A 21,494-nucleotide genomic window follows, 5' to 3' on the forward strand; every position below is an offset into this window, starting at 1 on the left:
GTGTGTGCATGTGTGTGTGTGTGTATGTACTTACGTGTATATATACACACATACATACACAGTTATATATGCTGTGTGCTGAGTCATTTCAGTCGTGTCCAACTCTTTGTGACCCTATGGACCATAGCCTGCCAGGCTCCTCGGTCTTTGGGATTCTCCAGGCAACAACACTGGAGTGGATTTCTATGCCCTCCTCCAAGGGATCTTCCCGGCCCAGGGATCCAGTCCACATCTTACGTCTCCTGCATTGGCAGGTGGATTTTTTACCACTAGTGCCACCTGAGAAGCCCTTCATCTTCTTAAGCCAGTCATGTTTTAATGGGCACTTAGGTTGCAAACACCCGCTTCCAACAACACAAGAGTTGACTCTACACATGGACATCACCAGATGGTCAATACCGAAATCAGATTTATTATATTCTTTGCAGCTGAAGATGGAGAAGCTCTATACAGTCAGCAAAAACAAGACCAGGAGCTGACTGTGGCTCAGATCATGAACTCCTTATTGCCAAATTCATGCATAAATTGAACAAAGTAGGGAAAACCACTGGACCATTCAGGTATGACCTAAATCAAATCCCGTATGATTATACAGTGGAAGTGACAGATAGATTCAAGGGATTAGATCTGATAGACACAGTGCCTGAAGAACTATGGATGGAGGTTTATGACATTGTACAGGAGGTAGTGATCAAGACCTTCCCCAAGAAAAATAAATGCAAAAAGGCAAAATGGTTGTCTGATGAGGCCTTACAAATAGCTGAGAAAAGAAGAGAAGCTAAAGGTAAAGGAGAAAAAGAAAGATATACCCATTTGAATGCAGAGTTCCAAAGAATAGCAAGAAGAGATAAGAAAGACTTCCTCAGTGATCAATGAAAAGAAAAAGAGGAAAACAATGGAATGGGAAAGACTAGCGATCTCTTCAAGAAAATTAGAGATACCAAGGGAATATTTCATGGAAAGATGAGTGCAATAAAGGACAGAAATGGTATGGACCTAATAGAAGCAGAAGATATTAAGTAGAGGTGGCAAGAATATACAGAAGAGCTATACAAAAAAGGTCTTCATGACCTAGATAACCACGATGGTGTGATCACTCACCTAGAGCCAGACATCCTGGAATGTGAAGTCAAGTGGGCTGTAGGACGCATCACTACAAACAAAGCTAGTGGAGGTGATGGAATTCCAGTTGAGCTATTTCAAATCCTAAAAGATGATGCTGTGAAAGTGTTGCACTCAATATGCCAGCAAATCTGGAAAACTCAGCAGTGGCCACAGGACTGGAAAAGATCAGTTTTTGTACCAATCCCAAAGAAGGGCAATGCCAAAGAATGCTCACATTCTTGTGACCACACAATTGCAGTTATCTCACATGCTAGCAAAGTAATGCTCAAAATTCTCAAAGCCAGGCTTCAATAGTATGTGAACCATGAACTTCCAGATGTTCAAGCTGGATTTAGAAAAGGCAGAGGAACCAAAGATCAAATTGCCAACATCAGCTGGATCATTGAAAAAGCAAGAGAGTTCCAGAAAAACATCTACGTTTACTTTATTGACTATGCCAAAGCCTTTGACTGTGTGGATCACAACAAACTGGAAAATTCTTCAAGAGATGGGAATACCAGACCACCTGACCTGCCTCCTGAGAAAGCTGTATGCAGGTCAAGAAACAACAGTTTGAACTGGACATGGAACAACAGACTGGTTCCAAATAGGAAAAGGAGTACGTCAAGGCTGTATATTGTCACCCTGTTTATTTAACTTATATGCAGAGTACTTCATGAGAAATGCTGGGCTGGATGAAGCACAAGCTGGAATCAAGATTGCTGGGAGAAATATCAATAACCTCAGATATGCAGATGACACCACCCTTATGGCAGAAAGTGAAGAAGAACTAAAGGGCCTCTTGATGAAAGTGAAAGAGGAGAGTGAAAAAGTTGCCTTAAAACTCAACATTCAGAAAACTAAGATCATGGCCTCTGGTCCCATCACTTCATGGCAAATAGATGGAGAAACAATGGAAGCGGTGAGAGGCTTTATTTTTGGGGGCTCCAAAATCACTGCAGATGGTGACTGCTACCATGAAATTAAAAGATGCTTGCTCCTTGAAAGAAAAGCTATGACCAACTTAGACAGCATATTAAAAAGCAGAGACATTACTTTGCCAACAAAGTCAAAGCTATGGTTTTTTCAGTAGTCGTGTATGGATATGAGAGTTGGACTACAAAGAAAGCTGAGCGCCAAAGAATTGATGCTTTTGAACTGTGGTGTTGGAGAAGACTCTTGAGAGTCCCTTGGACTGCAAGGAGATCCAACCAGTCCATCCTAAAGGAAATCAGTCCTGAATATTCATTGGAAGGACTGATGCTGAAGCTGAAACTCCAATACTTTGGCCACCTGATGTGAAGAACTGACTCATTTGAAAAGACCCCGATGCTGGGAAAGATTGAAGGTGGGAGGAGAAGGGTACGACAGAGGATGAGATGGTTGAATGGCATCACTGATTCAATGGACATGAGTTTGAGTAGGCTCTGGGGGTTGGCGATGGACAGGGAAGCCTGGCATGCTACAATACATGGGGTCAGAAAGATTCGGACACAACAGCGACTGAACTGAACGGAATTAGGTTGCTTCCATATCTTGGCTATCGTAAACAGTGCTGCTGTGAACAATGGGATGCATGTATCTTTTCAATTTAGCGTTTTCTTTTCTTCCAGAACTGAGCATTTTTGAAGCAATCTATCCAGGGAGACGCATGGTTCTCTGCTAGAACTGAGCATCTCCTGATTCTTTACACGTGGGTGCAAATCACCCTGATCTAAATGAATTGCCTGGCTTTTGTTTCATCACATTAGATAGTAGCTTTGATAATTCAATTCCTAAGGGGCTGAGCTCATCACATGGAATGGGCCCTTTTGCTAAAATTACATATGTACTCATAAGTTTGTAATTCACACATGTACAACTCAGAAGATGAGATATTCCATTCCACAGCTCTCAGAGGGTACCAGGGACTTCCCATTCACTGAACCTAGTGGGTTTTTTTTCCCAGTTTTCAGGCTTTTCCACTTTCTTCTAATTTACGTGTTTATTGGCTGTATCGGGTCTTAGTTGCGGTGTATGGGATCTCGTTCCCTGACCAGGGTTCTAACCCCGGCCCCCTGAACTGGGTGTGAGGAGTCCTAGGCACTGGACTACAGGGAAGTCCCTTTTTCACCTTCATGTGTGCTTTGAGATTACTTCCTGAGGTTCTTTGCTGCGATCAGTCAGTTCTCTGCTTTCTCTATGAGCTGAATTTTTACTCGCGTGTTAAACAGTTTCCACATTTGCATAGAGAACACATTCCCCAGTATTGGCTCTGCATCTTAAATAACTTTCGAATGCCCAAATCAGTCACTGCCCCCCAGACCTCTTCTGTCTGAGCCCTGCATTTGACAGTGATGGGCGGTCTCCTTAGAAACCTTGGTTTCCATTACACTGCCATCTCTGAATCCCTTGCATAAATGCAGACATACCCCAGCCTTCTTCACTAACTCTTCTTTTTTCTCTAGCCCTCTACCTGGTCTGCAGGGCCTTTAGCCAGGCTTTACGAGTGTGTGTGTGTGTGTGTGTGTGTGTGTGTGTGTGTGTGTTTTAATTTGCTCTTTTTCTTTCATCTGTACCTTTCCACTTGTCATTTTTGTGTTACTGCTGATTTAAGCATTAGGTCAGTGTAGACGACCCTTGAAACTGTCCTAGCTCTGCTGTTTCTCTAGAGTGCAAGACCAGTGTTCAGCTTCCAAGCAGTTGTCTCCGTATGGATATTCTTCCAATGTTTCTAGTGTATCCTGTCAAAGAAGAAAACAATAAACCCTGGTCTTTCTTTCCACCACGAACCTCTTCCTGCTTGTTGTCCTGTGTTTGTGAATGAAGGCGTGACTGCTGACAGTGTGTCTAGGAGTGCGGTGCCTGTGTGTTTAAATGAGAGGGAGAGAAATGATTTTAAAAGTTGTTATCAGTGAGTCTTCAGTGACCTAACTCCTGTTTTTCACGTCATCCCGCCGTGCTCAGAGCCATCCATCTCGCTCTGCAGGGCCTCTTACGCACCACCCTGCAGCCCTGGCCTGCGCCGTGACTCTCACAGGAGCCAATGTTTTTGCACCTTTGACGAAGCATGTTCATGGGTGATTTCATTTAAATCCTCAAGACGCCATTTTGAGGCAGGTATTGGTACAAGCCCTTGTATTTATAGCTCAGAAAACAGTTTCTTAAGTCTGTTGAAGACGCCTGCCCCAGGCCACACAGCGAGAGAGTGCAGAGCTGAGATCTGAATCTGGGCAGCTTGGCTGCAGGCTCCAGGCTCTTAGCAGCGCTGCTCTGATGCCTTAGTGACAGCACGCTTTATTTTTCTCTCAGTTGGTAATGCAGCGCTTTTCACGTCTCCCCAACTCTTATTCCAACCTAGCAGCCATTTCCCAAGTCATCTCTCGACTGCCCATTGTGCAAAAGCCCGACTTCCCATTGTGCCAAAGACTAGCACAGGCTGGGATTTCCTTGGCAGTCTGGTGGCTACGACTCCATGCTTCCATTGCAGGGGTCACAGTTTCGATCCCTGGTCGGGGAACTAAGATCCTACAAGCGGCATGGCACAGCCAAAAAAAAAAGGGAATAGCACAGGCTGATTATCGTATCGCCTGCTCCCAAGCTGAGCCACCTCAGTTCCTGCTCCGAGTCTCTGAAATGCGCTCTCCCTCCCTCCATGATGTCTTGCAAAATCCATCCACCCACCATTCTACAGGACAACAGCTCAGTTCTGTTGACAAGTTTGGTAAAAGGGTGGGCAGAGACACTCTTCCATTTCTCAGGTCTCTTCTGTCCGCTAACAAACCAAAAGCCATGTGTGCAGCACATTTGGATCCTGACTGGGACAAACCGAATGTAAAAGACATCTTTGAAACTGTTTGGGAAGTTTGAACATGTGTTAGGAATCAGATGATATTAATGGATAACCGGTAATTCTGTTGGGTATAATAATGACTCGGTGGTTATGTTTTTAAAAATGAGACCCACTGAAGTATTTTACAGCCTAAAATGGTACAGCTGCTGGGGTTTGCTTTAAAATGCTCTGGCAAAACAAACCCCGAAAGTAGAAATGATGAAACAAAATTGGTAAAATGTTGAAAAATGTCAGAGCTGGATGCTGTGAGTTCATTATGTTATTTTCTTTGCTTATTTGTATGGTTGGTGGAAATATCTATAATAAAATGTTTAAAAAAAAAAAAAAACCTCTCTTTTAGAGGACAAATAAAAGACTGCCTACTCTGTGAAGCCTTCTCTGTCAGATTTAATCTTTCCTTTTGGAGAGTCATGTTGTACATTCTCCTGGTGTTGTAATCATTTGGATGCTTGTGCATCCCATCCCATAAGAGTACAAGTTCTTCAGAGGCACACGCCTGTTCATGTTCCTCTTGTATGACTCAGAAAGCCGGTCTTCGTGTCTCATCTGTGGCAAGTGTAAACGCTTGTTAAGCCGCTCTGGTGAGCACTATAATGATGGTGCTCCAAACGGTGTATTATTCATCTTCTGCCATTAATGAGAACCCACTGTATAAATATCTCTCTGTTCTCATCACCAGAAATAGTTGTGCTTCTCCCGGTTTATTTTTATCATATGGACACTTTGAATCTTGTAAGTGATCATTTTCCCTCTTTGTGTTGCTACTCTAAGGCTTAGAATTAAATTTGTGGCCCACCCACAGCCAGCACACAGGCATTCACGGCGTGTGTGTTGGTTGGGGTGTCCTGGCTTTGTGCCTGGCCTCTATTTTTAATTTTCCAGCTTTCATCTTCTTTCTGTCATACATTCCAATTTGACTTTTGGTGGGGGCAAAATTGTAGTGATTTGTGTAGACTCTTAATTTCCTTGTGAAATCAGTCATGGTATATAAGTAGTATTCATTCTGTTCCATTGTGTTTCTCAATACGAGACCATTCTGCATCCACATAGAAGGCAACGTGTTAAATACTTTGCATGTTATTTAAATGAGTCAACAGCTCTGCACACTGACTCAGTTTTTATAGATGGTAAAATTGAGGCCAGTGACATCTTTCCCAGGCCCAAACAGCTGGTATATGTCAAACATAGGATTTGAACCCGGTTATGACTCTTTCTACTTAGCCCACAGCCTCCCTTCCTTGACATTTCCCTTCAGGTTTTACAAGTTTTGAAATGATGCTCTTAACAAGATTTTAGAACACGTGAAATATCTTTTTAAAATATTTGTTTCACTTCTTGATTCTCTTGTGTCTATATATTATGTATCTGTTTCCTGGCCTCCTTTTATAGTGAACATGCTCCATTCTCTTCTGTTCTGAGTGGGCTAAAAGGGTATCCCACCTGGAGAAAAGAAGGGAATTCCCTGGCAGTCCAGTAGTTGGGATTCCACACTACCCCTGCAGCGGGCATGGGTTTGATCCTTGGTCAGGGAACTAAGATTCCACTTACGACCTGGCATGGCCAAACAAAAGAAAAGAAAGGAAAAAAAAAAAAAAAATATATATATATATATTATTTAGTATGTATGTGTGAAGTTGGCCTGCCACAGAGTTCAGGGCCCTTTTTTCTACAGGGCAATGCTCTGGTTGAAAAGAAGGGTTTGGGATTTGAGGGAACACAAGAAAACCCCTTAGAAACAGAAGTTTAGGAAACCACTCCTAGCTGATTTTCTTTCATTCTCTCAACATCCTCCTTGACCCAGCTGCCCCATGTCCCATTCACTCACATAATGGCATTGGTACTAATAACTAAGACTTACACTGTGCCAGGTAGCGTGCCGAGTATTGTGCTCATAATCACTCTCATTTGTTCAGAACAACCCAGTGTGAGGGGAATTCTTATGACCCCCCTGTTTCAGATGTGGATCAGAGAGGTCAGGAAACCTTCTCAAAGCCACACAGCACATCAGAGATGGAGCTAGTTTCAGAGCCAGACAGACCAGCTCCAAAACTGGCCTCCTTGTCCCTCCAGTGGTCCCTACTGTCCTTCCCCACAGCACTGGCGTCATCGTCAGGATCCATGTGCTACTCATTTTTTTAATTATATAAGTTTCAGGTGTGTGGTATCTGTATACAAAATCCAGAGTGGTCACCATCGCACATCTAGTTTCCATCCGTTATCCTACAGTTGACCTCTTCATTCATTTCACCCTCCCAGCAACCCACTTTCCTTCTGATAACCATCAATCTCTTTTCTATATCTGTGACTTTGTTTTTTTGTTTTGTTTGTTCATTAACTTTGGTGTTTTTGTTTGTTTAGATTCCACATATGACTAAAGTCATAGGGTATTTGTCTTTCTCTGTCTGACTTATTTTAGTTAGTGTAATACCCTCCTGGTCCATACATGTTGTTGCAAATGGCAGGGTTTCATTCTTTTTTATGGCTGCCATGGACGGAGGAGCCTGGTAGGCTACAGTCCATGGGGTCGCTAAGAGTCGGACACGACTAAGTGACTTCACTTTCACTCTTCACTTTCATGCATTGGAGAAGGAAATGGCAACCCACTCCAGTGTTCTTGCCTGGAGAATCCCAGGGACGAGGGAGCCTGGTGGGCTGCCGTCTGTGGGGTTGCACAGAGTTGGACAGGACTGAAGCAACTTAGCAGCAGCAGCAGCAGTATTCCATTGAGTGTATACACGTATATACATGTATATATTTCACATCTTCATCTATCCATCCACTGATAGACACTTTGGTTGTTCCCATATATTGGCTATTGTAAATAATGTTACAATGAATATGAGGGTACAAGTATCTTTTCAATTAATATTCTTGTGTTCTTCAGATAAATACCCATAAGTGGAATAGCTGGGTCATATGGTAGTTCTGTTATTTTAGGAATCTCCATACTGACTACACCAATTTACAGCCTCACCAACAGCGTGCAAGGATTCTCTTTTGTCTGCCGTCCGTCTTTGAAGACGAACTCAACAGCTGCTATCTTCATCATGCCTTTCCTGACTCCTCTCTTATCCAAGTCTCACTAACCACTGTCCCTTCTCTGATTCCATCAACCTCACCTGTCTCTCCTCTCTCTGAGAACCCTCACCTTTTCCTGTCTGTGTTGTAGTTACTGATGTACACATCTGAAGTTCTTTTCTAAACTCCACACTTCGTGGGAGCAAACCCCTATTCCATTCATCTCACACTCTCTGAGTTTCCCTGCAACAGTGTCCTGCTTTGAGGAAATTCTCCTTAAACATGTGGATAGAAAAGGGGCTTATATGTCAGCACTTTTCCTATCACACACTTTCAGTTAATGCCTTCTCTGCTAAAACCAGAACAGTGATGTGCCCATGTAAACATTTGAGATTTACAGCACATTCCCTTGTTTATCCCAGGAGTAATTCCTAACCAAAATGAGAACCAAGAACATCTAACGAAATTACTCATCCTATAAATATAATTTTATTGCAGTTAATTACTCTATAATTTAAGATGAGAATAACAGATTTGTCAGATTAAACTAACTGGTTGTCAGAAACGCATACAGATCTGCATTTTATTTTCAAGAGTGAAATTCACCCATGGTAGAAAGTAAGCCAATCTCTGGATAACAAATTAAAGAAGACAGATCTTGGTTTACTGTTATTTCTAACTCAGCAGGACACATCTTGCTTTTAGATTCGATGGGTAATCAGTATTTCAGGTACCTCCAGACTTACCAGGTAGGAGTGATGATTTTGGAACAGTTAACTACTTCCAGTGATTGTGAATTTTCGCTGACCCACTCACACAGCCATCATGCATTGAGTCTTGACTGTGATTTGGGCTCTTGTATAAGATTTCGAAGATATAATAGTGACCAAGTATGGTAACTGCCTTACAGAGATCATCCAGTCTAGTAGACAAGGTCCCCAACCTTCTTGGCAGCAGGGACCAGTTTTGTGGAAGACAATTTTTCCATGGCCCTGGGGAGATTGGGAGCGGGGAACCCCCACCATGGGGGTTCAGGATGATTCAAGTGCATAACATTTATTGTGCACTTTATTTCTATTATTATTACATCAGCTCCACCTCAGACCATCAGGCATTAGGTCCTAGAGGTTGAGGTCCCCTGTAGTAGATCAGACAGTCAATAATCAGTAGTGATACAGACATCTGTAATTTTCACATCTGTTGCCAGCTATGTGCCAGCTTTCCTTCATTCTCTTATCTGCTAAAGAGTGTGGCTGATTTACCTCTACAGTACTGGCTTACCAGGGATGTACCTCATTATGTCCCTTTTATGACATGTCTTTCTGACAGGCGAAAAGATGTTTCTGCTGCAGTTGGTAAGGAATTATTGAAATGATTAGCTGGGCAAACATAACTCATCATTTATACACTTTCATACAGTGGCCTTACAGAGCAAGGTATTTTTTTTTCCCTTCCTCGCTGCTTCCAGCTCTGTTTTATTTTTTAAGATGCAGGAACTAGTAATATATGCATATCTGACAGGCAGCTTCCAAATGATACAGATCTCATCTTTCCTGCTGTGTGGCTGCCTGCTTTCTCTTGCCTTTTTTTTTTGTCATTGAGAGGTTATGACAACACGAGCCATATTGTATTTATAAACATCACGTGTTCCCTTGATATGGCTTGCCGTTTCTGCCAGACGGAACACATGGAAGAAACATTTCTCGTTAACTCAGCATTGGTTTTTAGTTATGCTGATTTCCGGGACAGGAAAAATGCCTTCCTACTCAGATTTAACTTTCATAGAGGAGAAACAAAACCTCTGAATGTCCGTGAAATAGTTTTAACAAGGCTGGATACTGCTCCTTTAAACCACATATTTTGACTAAAAGCTTCCTTCTGTAAAAAAAAAAAAAAAAAAACCCAAGCCTTGCATTTAGTTACCATCAAGACAGGCGGAGCTGGAAGCATTCGAGAGATGGGTGGTTTCAAGATCTCTGAACGTCTAGAAAGTTTCTTCTAGAAGAGAACAGTTCGTGGAAGATGTAAGGTAAGAACTGAACTGCACCTTTATAAGAAAATAGGATTTTCAGGATTTGGGGTTCCTGTTGTAGCACATTTACCTCCAAATGAGTCAACTTTTCTGTATTCAAGTTCAATGCCATGTGGAATTGAAATGCTAGGTTTTTATTTTAACTTCTTGCACACTGCTTAGAAGGAAATTTCTTTGTTATTGGCGTTGGTCTGTTTTTCAAAATCCACTTAAGTTACATTGGGCTGTCTCCAGCCTATAAATCTCTGTTTAATCTCGTGATCTTTCTGTTTAACCTTATAATTTAGAAAAGGATTTCAAGTGTCAGTGTTGTTTGCTTGTACAGATCTCGTTGATGTATGTGTTTTGTGACAGTTTTCAGTGTTTTCACGAAGATATTTGACTTGCATTCAGTTTCTGAGACAATTGAAAATTTGAAGGCGTGGTACAAATTGGGGGGGCAGAGGAGAGGTTAGTATGCTTCCTTCAATATTCAAGGAAAACATTGTCTGTTGTATTTTCCTTGTGAAAATCACCTTACATTTTAAAATATAAAGGACTTTTTTATCTTGGATTTTAAAAATTCTTTGAGATATATCCATTTAAGCTTTATGTATAACATTTAAAATGTCTGCAATTTTTATATAACAGATATATCCCTGTTATATCGAGGTTTAATGGAAAAACCTAGAAAAAATCTGTGGCAGAAATTGTATATACTTGATATAACTATTCTGTCTTATCCTTGCAATAATAGTTCAGTCACAATATTTTGTATATATTTCTTTTAAAGACATTTAATAAGATCAATGTCTTTTTAAGTCAGTCTGTTTCCTTTTAAAGGTACATGTGTGCCTGGATCTGTTTATGTTTATCTCCATTTATAGATGAGTCCATATGGATGAGAAGTTGTTAACCAATGTGGTCTAAATAGTATATATTATTTCATTTGGTCATTATAACCATAAGGCATAGGTACTATTATACCCATTTTAAGGTAAGAAAACTGAGGCTGAGAGAGATCAAGTGACAAGTCATACACTAGCTAGAATCAAAACTGGGACTGAGCCCCAGGCTGACTGTCTCTCTAGTCCTTGTGTTTAAATCCTACACTGTACTCCCTTCCTTACCAGTAGCTAAGACTCCAAGTCTGCAGTCAGATACCGATAACTTATCTTGAAAATAGTAATTATAAATAAGCAATGCTTACTTGGCTTCAAGAGAAATGGTTCTGTACAGTTTTGGATTTTTTTTTTTTTTTGGTTTGATCTGTAATATCCAAAACCTAGTAGCAGACTGGTTGTTTATCCAGGGACCTGGCTGCAACTTACTTGGAGTAAAAAGAAATCAGTAAATGTCTGATAGTGTCCGATAGTGTGGGGATAGCAAAAAGCACTGCAGAGACACAGAGAACAGATTTGTGGACACAGTGGGGGAAGGAGAGGGTGGGACAAACTGAGAGAATAACACGGAAACATACATTTCCATATGTAAAATAGATAACAAGTGGGAGTTGGCTGTGTGACACAGGGAGCTCAGCACAGTGCTCTGTGACAACCTGGAGGGGCTGGATGGAGTGGGAGGTGGGAGGGGGATTCAGGAGGGAGAGAGCACATGTATACCTGAGGCTGATTCATGGTGTATGGCGGAGGCCAACACAATATTGTAAAGCAATTATCCTCCAATTAAAAAAAACAAAAGCACTGTGGATGAGCTGCCGTCTCCTCCTTCCCGCTTCCTTCTTCACTTCATGTGCTGTGGCGCTCAGAAAAACCGTCTTCCCAGGACAGGGCAAGGAGCTGATTCATGAGCCCGATTGGCAAGGGAGAAAGTGTCTTTGAATGGAGACAGGCCTGCATGTGCCTGCCTGCTGCCCTTCCAGACTCCTGGCAGCGCTTTTAGGAGAAGGACAGGAAGAAAGTTACAGAACATCGGAGGTGAAGGGTTCAAGCCACCCCAGAGGCAGGGGCTGTGGCTCTCCTCACCCCCCCCACATATCTGAAGATTGAGACATCCACTTGGCTGCAAAAATATCCTGGTAATTTGCTAGGCAAAATAATTACAGCCAACAGTATCATCAGGGATGCAGCTGCTCATCCCAGCCCTGAACTTGGGCTACAGGAGCAAGGCCACTTGCTTCCAGCTTCCATGGCTGCGTAAGATCCAGGGCTGGCTGACAACCAACACATTGGAAAGTCGATGGGAACAGGACCTTCCTTTTCCTTTAGTGGGGGTTCGGGGAGGGGGTGCTGGGTTGTTAGCCATTCCTGGGGAGAAGTTTACACCATACCCTCTGCCCTTTGATATCCAAACTGGATCTCTCAGCTTGGCTCTTGTAAATACAGATGTTAGTGGAAATTGCCTCTGACAGGAAGCTTAAGTCCTGGCATTTTCGGGTGGTGTTCTTTGCATCCACGTGTTGCTTCCTTCCTGAGGTTTTGCTTTTCTGTCTTCTCAGTGGGTCTCCATCAGGGAAGCCCAGACTACATAGTACATTGCTCAGGCTCCCTCGGTCCAAGGCCCTACTTTGTAGAGAGCTTCCATGGGTCACTCTTTTATCATTTCTTGTTTTTAATTGAAATATAGTTGGCTTACAATGTTGTAAATATTGTAATATCAGGTATACAGCAGTGATTCAGTTATACATTTTTTTTTTCAGATTCTTTTCCATTATAGGTTATCACAAGATATTGAGTATAGTTCCTGGTGTTATGTAGTAAATCCTTGTTGCTTTTCTGTTTTATGTAGAGTAGTATGTCTCCGGGGACCATTATTTCCTTTGTACTTTTTCTAAAATTCGCAGCATTTTATATAACTACTTTTATATAAATCATGTTACATATATATATATATATTTGTAGGAGAAAAAGCACTTACTAATTTTTTTAAAGAGGAAAAAGTGTGTCATTGAGCTACGAATCACCCAGTGCTAAGCCATTTCCTCTGTGTCCTGTTTTGTTCCCATGGGGTCTGCATGTAATTTGCACGAGCGATATGTCTGCTCCTGAGACACTTGAACTGCGACTGCAGCTTGGTGGCTGAGGAAATACAACCTGATCTGTGTCATTGGTGTTACCTCAAGAAACAGGCCCAGATGCTTTGGAATCAAAGGGTTTCAGAGGTGGAAAGAAGGTCTTACACGTCATCTTTTAAAACCCTTCCCCCGTCAGTCGAGACTCTGGAGGCCTGGCATGGATGGAGTGACTTGGTAAAGATCACGGAATTAAGAAGTGACCGACCAAGAACAGGGCTGGAGCCCAAGCACATCCCTTAGACCAGCTCTTTCTCCATCTCTAGTGCCTCCCTGCCTTGGTTCTCATCCCACAGGACCCACCAAGGTGTGTTCTCTTGGTTGATTTAGGAAAACACTGTATATCTGACTTCCCTGAGCCATCTGGGTTGCGGTTAAGTGTAGCCAGGTTCCCCTTCCTGTCCAGATAGCAACATAACCCTGCCATGGGGCCAGAGCTCATTAATTGGAAATGCATGGGCCTGGCCCCAAAATAAATGGATTTTGAACTAACCAGATTTAGATTATCCAATATTTTTATTGAAGGAGAATAGGCCATCAAGTCAACTGAAAAACAGCAGCTGCTTCAAATTATGAGATGCTTTGAATAAAGCAATCTTGGCTAAAAAGGGTTGGGTAATATTATAGCATTATTTGCAAAAGTCAGCCTCTTTGCTGAAGCAGTGGCTCCTACAGTAACCTAGCTGGAAACGCTCACATCTTCCCACTGAGAATATTTTCAGAGTTGTTCTTCACTTGGAACCGGTGAGTTTCGACAGCACAAAGGAAAACAGATTCTTACGTTTTAGTGATTGAATTATATAGTTGTGTCACGTATTGGAAAAACAAGTAGCACAGGGAATCTGAGAGTTAATGAGTATTATCGTTCATCCCCACTAAGAAAAAAAAAGTCAACTTAAAACTGATGTCAAGAAAAGCATTGGACTTCCCAGGTGATCCAGTGGTTAAGAATCTGCCTGCCAGTGCAGGGGACAGGGGTTTAACGCGTGGTCCAGAAAGATCCCACAACTAAGCCCGTGTACCACAGCTACCTGAGGCCTGTGCTCTAGAGTCCGTGCTCCGCAACAAGCGAGACCACTGCGATGAGAAGCCTGCACACTGCAACTGGAGAGTAGCCCCTGCTCACTGTAACTAGAGAGAGCCTGAGCATAACAGTGAAGACTCGGCACGGCCGAAAGTAAATAAATAATAATTTAAAAAAAATTAGAGAGTTATTGGTTAAAATATTTTTTAAAAAAAGCATTATGAGTAATAGTAATATAGTTAGTGTTAGAATGTGGCCAAGATGGTGATAGTTTTCTTATGACCGAGCGAAATGTAGAAACCAGGGCTTTAAGATGAAGCCCAAATTATGGAGGAGACAGAGCAAGACATCATTAAACATGATACAGTTCACAACAATGCACCGTTTTGATGTCAGAATAAAATCTAATTCTTGTTTGAGTCCTGGAGGCCTTCGGCGTCTTGTAACTTGGCCCCAAAGAAAATCGGTTCAGTTCAGAGCTGTCCAGCATATTTATGTACTTAAAACCTGTCCAGATAAAAGATGTGATGGTCGGGTGTATCACTTGAGCTGGAGGACCGCTTCTCCTTGCTCAGGCGGCACTAACTCCCTCTATATCCTGAAATACAAAGACTGTGTTTCCCTCGGCACATGCACTTAATTTCTTTTTTTTTTTTCTTTTCCTATGAAATCAAAGGTCATACTTGCCCTTGCTCTGATTGAACTCTTTGAACCTGTTCCTTTTTGTTTGCCCTTGATATGGTGGCAAGAGCTGCCAAAGGAAAAGCCAAACAAGAAATGGTAGCGATGTCAGTGATGCGGTAATTGAGACATGGTGGGGACCAGATCTATAGCGCGCTTAAACTTCAAAGCGTGTTTCTCGGGAAACGCACCTCTAAAGCATTGGGTGTCACGGTCAAGGTCTGATGGCTTCACCTACATGAGTGTCTAGGACTGTCTTCACTTCCAACGAGGAAGGTAACTGAATGGAACATTTGTAGGTGGGTCCCTACTCCCTTGCCAGAGGGACCCAGGGAACATAGCCATAAACTGGATATCATTTTTGCTTGCCTTAAAAATCAGATCTAAAAATGTATTTCCTAGCAGCTGTGTAACTGCAAAACAAAGCAACAACAAAAAATCTGCTCTACTGCAGTGCAAATTACTCACTAGATATCTCCAGGGTTCAGATCTTAATGCTTCAGAAATTTGCTGCAGATTTTACTGTATATATTTAGACCAAGGAGCCTGTGAGCTTGTAATCCAGGAGAGAACCTCTGTATTCTCATGAAAATGAGAAATGTGCCACTGTTGGCAACCTCAGGCTATAATTATGTTAATCTGACCATTTGAAGACAGAAATATGTTGTTTTAAAATGTTTCTGTATTTTTTATTATTTGTAACAATGCTCCAAAGAAACTTGGTAAAATGCTAATAAGTTTCTATCCAGTATCACTCTGTGACTAGAGCATAAAAAATGAGTCAGACGTGGTATTTGGATATTTTAGATTTGGGCAGAGAATTTTTATCTACAGATATGTACTCATATTCACAGTGCATCTTAATAATATGAAAACTACCCAAATGTATTTTCATATTGTAAATGTAGAGACAGTGAACATACATGCAAGGCCATCTCTATATATATGCCCAGTAACAAAACATTTTGACATTTGTGTTAAATCAGCACAAATCAGTACAAAAAAAAAAAAGTCAAAAAATTTTTGAGCAGGACTGCAAGATAAATGTTTTTCTCTCCAGAAGTATTCTAAAGCACACAGATTTGTGTTTTTAATACAAATGTGGGGCTCAGACTGTATAGTTGAAATTTTGAGCGTATCCCAAATCTTGCCTTTACCTGTTGGGTTCAGCTTCCTCCTTACCAACCAAAACTTTTATTCCAGTCACAGGCAAGTGAGGACATGCATTCTCTTTTCATTCCCAAAGAGAAGTTCTCCCCAGTGGTAAGATAGGAAGGGAAGAAGCAAGACGCAAAACAAAAATGTGGGTCATCAGCCATCTCACAATTTTTATAAATAATTAATACATGAATTTATAAATAATCAGTACATGAACCCTGATACTGGGAAAGATTGAAGGCAGGAGGAGAAGCGGACAACAGAGATGAGATGGTTGGATGGCATCACCAACTCGATGGATGTGTTTGAGTAAGCTCCGGGAGTTGGTGATGGACTGGAAGGCCTGGCATGCTGCAGTCCCTGGGGTTGCAAAGAGTCAACTGAGAGACTGAATGAATACATAAATCTACTAGTTGAACCAGTATCCAGTGGATGTGTGTGTGTGTACTCAATCGCTCACTTGTGTCTGACTCTTTGCGACCCCATGGACTGTAGCTCACCAGGCTCTCCGTCCGTGGAATTTTCCAGGCAGGAATACTGGAGTGGGTTGCCATTCCCTCCCTCAGAGGGTCTTCCTGACCCAGGGATAGAACCCATATCTCCTGCGTTGGCAGGTGGATTCTTTACCACTGTGCCACTTAGGAAGCCCTATCAAGTGGATGAGGAGTCTTACGTTGCCTGATCTTGATTCAGGATGGCCAATTCATTTGGGAATAGAAACAAGGAAAAGTACCTCCTTGTTGGTGAGTTGACAGCATATATAATTGAATTTTTCTCAAGAATGAGATCTCTGGAAAATAATACAGTGTTCTGTTCTTGCATCAGCTACGTTCAGAATCTTCCTTCTTTAATGAGCTTTTGTATCTCAAGAAGAGAGTGCGTCATTCTCTTCCCCCTTGTATGCCTATATTACAGTGGGCTTATCTGTTTGATTTGCTCTCGATTCATGGAGTGAGCCCATTGTTCATTGGTGATATTAATCCTACTGTGCATTGACCACGCTCTTCTGCATGCAACGTCATAAATAATTTAGCTCTTTTGATGTTCATGGCACCAGGAGGGTAACTGCAAGTATTCCCAGACCCATTTGCAGCAGAACCAGGGTCTCAGAAGAGCTCAATGGCAGGACCACAGTCAGGGCTGTGAGACCACAGCCCAAGGAGATCCTCAGAAATGGAAACCAAGTCTTTTCATTCATAATCCAGGGCTCTCTCCACCACACCCTACTGCCTTCCCTCTGAATCATGGTGGAGGAAGGTACTGATCAAAGAGGGAGGATGATTGCATCTTTAAAAAAAAAGACTTTGGAAACTAATTTGTACGTTTCAGCACATTGAAGAAGTTGTTGAGGGTTGAGCGTTTTCAGAATCAAGCCAAAAATATCTTCTGATTTTAAGAAACTCCCTTTGTCTGTTTATCAACACATATCTTCCTGTCCTCTGTGGGAGAAATTTTGCCCCAATGTTGCTTTTCCGAGAAAGGAAGAAAAGTGAAAGAAAGGGTAATACAAAGAAGGAGAAGAGGGAAAAAAAAAAGCTGGAGATTGGCTTGGGTAGTAGGGGAAGACGAGCTAGCTCCTTTAGGGTCAGCCTGGAGCCTGTTTCTTTTTGAAGGGAGTTGCAACCTCTTGCTGCTCATCGTGGACTTGGGAAGGTTCTCCAAGATGACAAAGCATTTTTGTCACTTGCCTCAACTCCTGTGTGACAGAAGATTCTTTCCTTTCAGGGGGCAATGTTTGGGGTGTGGAGAGGGGGGAACAACTAGACCAGGGCTCCCTCTTGCCTGATGTTGGCCTCTGTCATGTGGCGTGTGATTCCCTTACATACTGAACGGGTATCTGTCCGTGTGGTTTCTCCTGGTTACCCCGTGTCAGGAACGCAGGGCACCACTCAAGGGGAGGAATGCTCAGAGGCCCAGCAGTGTGTCCCTGGGACGCAGAGAAGCAGATCTTGTGACTAGTGGGGAGGCTCCTGGCCTCGTCAGAACCTGGTAGGGAGCCGGGACTGTCAGTGCTGGGCGAGGCCTGGCAGGGCGTGGGCGGAAATCATGCCAAGCTCAGCCTCAGGGTATGCTTGACTCCCAAACTGGTTGTCTTTGAGGCTGTTATTTATCCAAATAAGGAGAGGCAGTGGTTTTGCTGACCATCTCAGATTTCTGAGCCTTGTCCACTGGCTGGCTGGCTGGCTTGATATTTGAACTGAAAACATAAAGGTATTCCTTTGAAATGGAGCACCCTGATGGGGCTGTTGGATGCCCTGGAGTCATCATTTGGAAGGTGGTTTTCCCCCACATTTGTAGATAACAGTAATGTGGTCTGATCTCTGTTATTCTCCTCTTGGTTCTCTTGCAATATTCAATCCAAATGACTTCGTTCAGGTATTTCTGGGCCTGATTTTGGACAGGAGTAATAACTGATCTTAGTGATTCTTGAACAATGGTTCAACTACCCTTCTTTGAAGAGTACTCAGAGGTCAGGTCTCTACACTGATTTCTTAACCCGAGAGTTCGAGATTGTTCTGGCTCTGGTATATTGACTTTGTGGCCCCCATTCCTTCAATCTGTCCAATGGGGATTATATCCTTTATCTGATGGGAATGTGCTGGGAATTAAATAGAAATTTTGGAAAGCATCTGGTAAATAAGAGTCTCCAAAAATGTTTCCTTTCCCTATTTCCATCTTTTCCTGGCAGATTTAATTGCAAATATTTACAGATGGAGAAACGCTTGTGATTGTCACTCAAAATTGAGTAAGGTCAGCTTTCTGAATGAGGATTTAACCAAGCCCACAATAGAATGGAGGGCTTCCCAAGTGGCTTAGTGGTAAAGAATCCGCCTGCCAATGCAGGAGACTCAAGTTCAATCCCTGGGTCAGAAAGATCCCCCGGAGGAGGAAATGGCAACCCACTCCAGTATTCTTGCCTGGAAAATCCCATGGACAGAGAAGCTTGGCGGGCTATAGTTCATGGGGTCACAAAAGAGTCAGACACAACTCAGCAACTAAACAACAGCAACACAATAGAATGGAGATTTTGATGGGAGCTTGCCTCTTCACTTTACTCCTTAGAACAGTTTTTGTCAAAGAGTAGTCCCTGGACCAGCAGGTCAGCATCATCTGGGGACTTGTTAAAAAGGCAGATTCTCAGGCCCACCCAAGTCCTGCTAAATCAGACACTCAGGAAGTGGAGCCCATTAATCTGTGTTTCAGCAAGCCCTCTGGATGATTCTGATGTTGTTGAATTACATCAACTTGCAGAACCACTGCCTGGGAATAATTTGCTGGCTGGATCAGAGGTCGGTCCATTCCCCAACACTTGGCATTCCCCACCTCTGGTCTATGACCATGCCTTACTTCCTGCCTGAAAATTCCTAAGAAAGGAAACTCTTTCTTCCTTACTGAAATTTCTGCTCATCATTTATGGACTTACTTAAATCTCACCTCTTCAGAGAAGTATTCCTCAACTATCCCAGGCAGGAAAATCTTATTCATCTATAGATTCCAGAGGGTTTGTCTGTTCTACTTATTTGAAACTTGCCAAAGTTATTCTTGCTTTTGTTTTTAAAAAAAATGTATATTTGTTTATTTGGCTTTGTTGGGTCCTAGTTGCTGCAGGCTGGATCTTTAGCTGTGGCATGTGAACTCTTAGCTGTAGCTTGCAAGCTCTTAGTCGTGGGAAATGGGATCTAGTTCCCTGACCAGGGATCAAACCCTGGCCCCTTGTCTTGGGACCACAGAGTTTTAGCCATTGGACTGCCAAGGAAGTCCAGCTTTTGTCTTCTTTTTATTGCTCATGTACATGCTTCATCTTTTCTCCTCTTAAGAGGTAGGAATTATGTGGCTTAAAGGTTCTTTTCCCTTCCTCAGCCTCAACCTTGGGCTTTACATACCTGGTGACTACTCAATAAATATTTCATGGACTGAGCTTCCCTGGTGGGTCAGTGGTAAAGAATCTGCCTTCCAACGCAGGAGACATGGGTTTGATCTCTGTCCTGGAAAGATCCCACATGCTGTGGGGCTACTAAGCCTGTGTGCCACAACTACTGAGCCCAGGCTCTGGAGCCCGGGAGCCACGGCTTCTGAAACCCGACTGCTCTAGAGCTCGTGCTGTGCAACATGAGAAGCCACCGCAATGAGAAGCCCATGCACCCAACTAGAGAGTAACCCCCACTCGCCGCAACTAGAGAAAAGCCCAAGCAGCAGTGAAGACTCAGTACAGTCAAAAATAAATAGATGTTTTAAAAAATATTCCATGGACCCACAGAATGTTGTAGTTGGGATGGGCCTTAGAGACCCCAAGAGGTCAGACTTAGAAGGCAGGTTCTGTGATGCCCAGTTTGGTGTTCCTCTTCCACATACTGCATGAACTGCTGAGAGACACCTGAATGGGGGCAGTCGGGGCCATTGGCCTGGCCCAGATGAGCAGATGCTTGGCGTTTGCTGTCACAGACTCCAACCAAACCCTTTGAAAACAGATGGGTGTTCAAAGGTATATTCATGTAATTTATAAGCCTGGAACCTTTTGGTTCTTTCATAATTAATGAGAACTGGGAAAGTTTGTGCATCTGTATAGTTATATAACACAAGGCATCTGTTCCCAGTTCACATGTTCATACCTGGGACACCCATGGAAATTCTTTGGGTGTGCTATATGCGGGCTAAGTCACTTCAGTCATGTTGGACTCTTTGCGACCCTGTGGACCAGAGCCCACCAGACTCCTCTGTCCTTGGGATTCTCCAGGCAAGAAGACTGGAGTGGGTTGCTATGCCCTTCTCCGGGGGATCTTCCCAACCCAGGAATTGAACCCATGTCTCTTACATGTCCTTACCCACCTTGACAGGTGGGTTCTTTACAACTAGTGCCACCTGGGAAGCCCTATAATTTAATTTTTATTTATGTATTTATAGATAATACCTTTATACTATTATCTGTATAATGTATATGAATATACAAAATTATATATGTATGAATATATGAAACTATATCCCTACCAGCAGTTCACAAGTGTGCTCTTTTGGCCACATCCTCACCAATGCTTATTTTCTTTTGTCTTTTTGGTAATAGCCATTCTAACAGGTATGAGATAATATTTACTGTGGTTTTGACTTGCATTGTACTGGTGATTAGTCATGTTGAGTACGTTTTCATATTCCTGTCGGCTCTCTATATGTCTTTTTGGAAAAAATAATCTGTTTCTTTTGCCCACTCACACATTGGATTATTTGGTTTCTTTTTTTTTAAACTTTTTATTTTATATTATAGTCCATTAACAATGTGGTGATACTTTCAAGTAGACAGCAGAGTGACTCAGGCATACATGGACATGTATCCATTCTCCCCCAGACTCCCCTCCCATCCAGGCTGCCACATAACATTGAACAGAGTTCCCTGTGCTATTCAGTAGGACCTTGTTGGTTATCCATTTTAAATACAGCAGTGTGTACATATCGATCTCAAACTCCCTAACTATCCCTTTCCCCCTGGTAACCATAAGTTTATCCTATGGAACTTCTTTTAGTTTCTAGAGTGGCTGTTACCTTGTGGACACAGCGAGGGAAGGAGAGGGTGGGACAAAGCGGGAGAGCAGCATGGAAACATATACACTGCTGCTGCTGCTGCTGCTAAGTTCGCTTCAGTTGT

At 42.6% G+C, this 21,494-nt stretch overlaps 1 protein-coding gene across 23 annotated transcripts in view; it reads left to right on the top strand.

The window, feature by feature from the left end:
• The window catches only part of KIAA1217 (KIAA1217 ortholog), a 348,846-nt gene that overhangs the window by 231,517 nt on the left and 95,835 nt on the right, over nucleotides 1-21,494 (top strand). Inside the window, exon 1 of one of the 23 annotated variants that reach the window (XM_055543819.1) lies at nucleotides 7,609-9,983. The exons of the other annotated variants lie outside the window; for them this stretch is intronic. The gene's annotated coding sequence lies outside the window, so the exon portion shown is untranslated. Of the gene's footprint in view, nucleotides 1-7,608; nucleotides 9,984-21,494 lie in introns of those variants that run through there. 23 annotated transcript variants of the gene reach the window in all.

The sequence above is a fragment of the Bubalus kerabau genome, chromosome 13 (genome assembly GCF_029407905.1).
Source record: "Bubalus kerabau isolate K-KA32 ecotype Philippines breed swamp buffalo chromosome 13, PCC_UOA_SB_1v2, whole genome shotgun sequence".
In the NCBI taxonomy this organism is placed as follows: domain Eukaryota; kingdom Metazoa; phylum Chordata; class Mammalia; order Artiodactyla; family Bovidae; genus Bubalus; species Bubalus kerabau.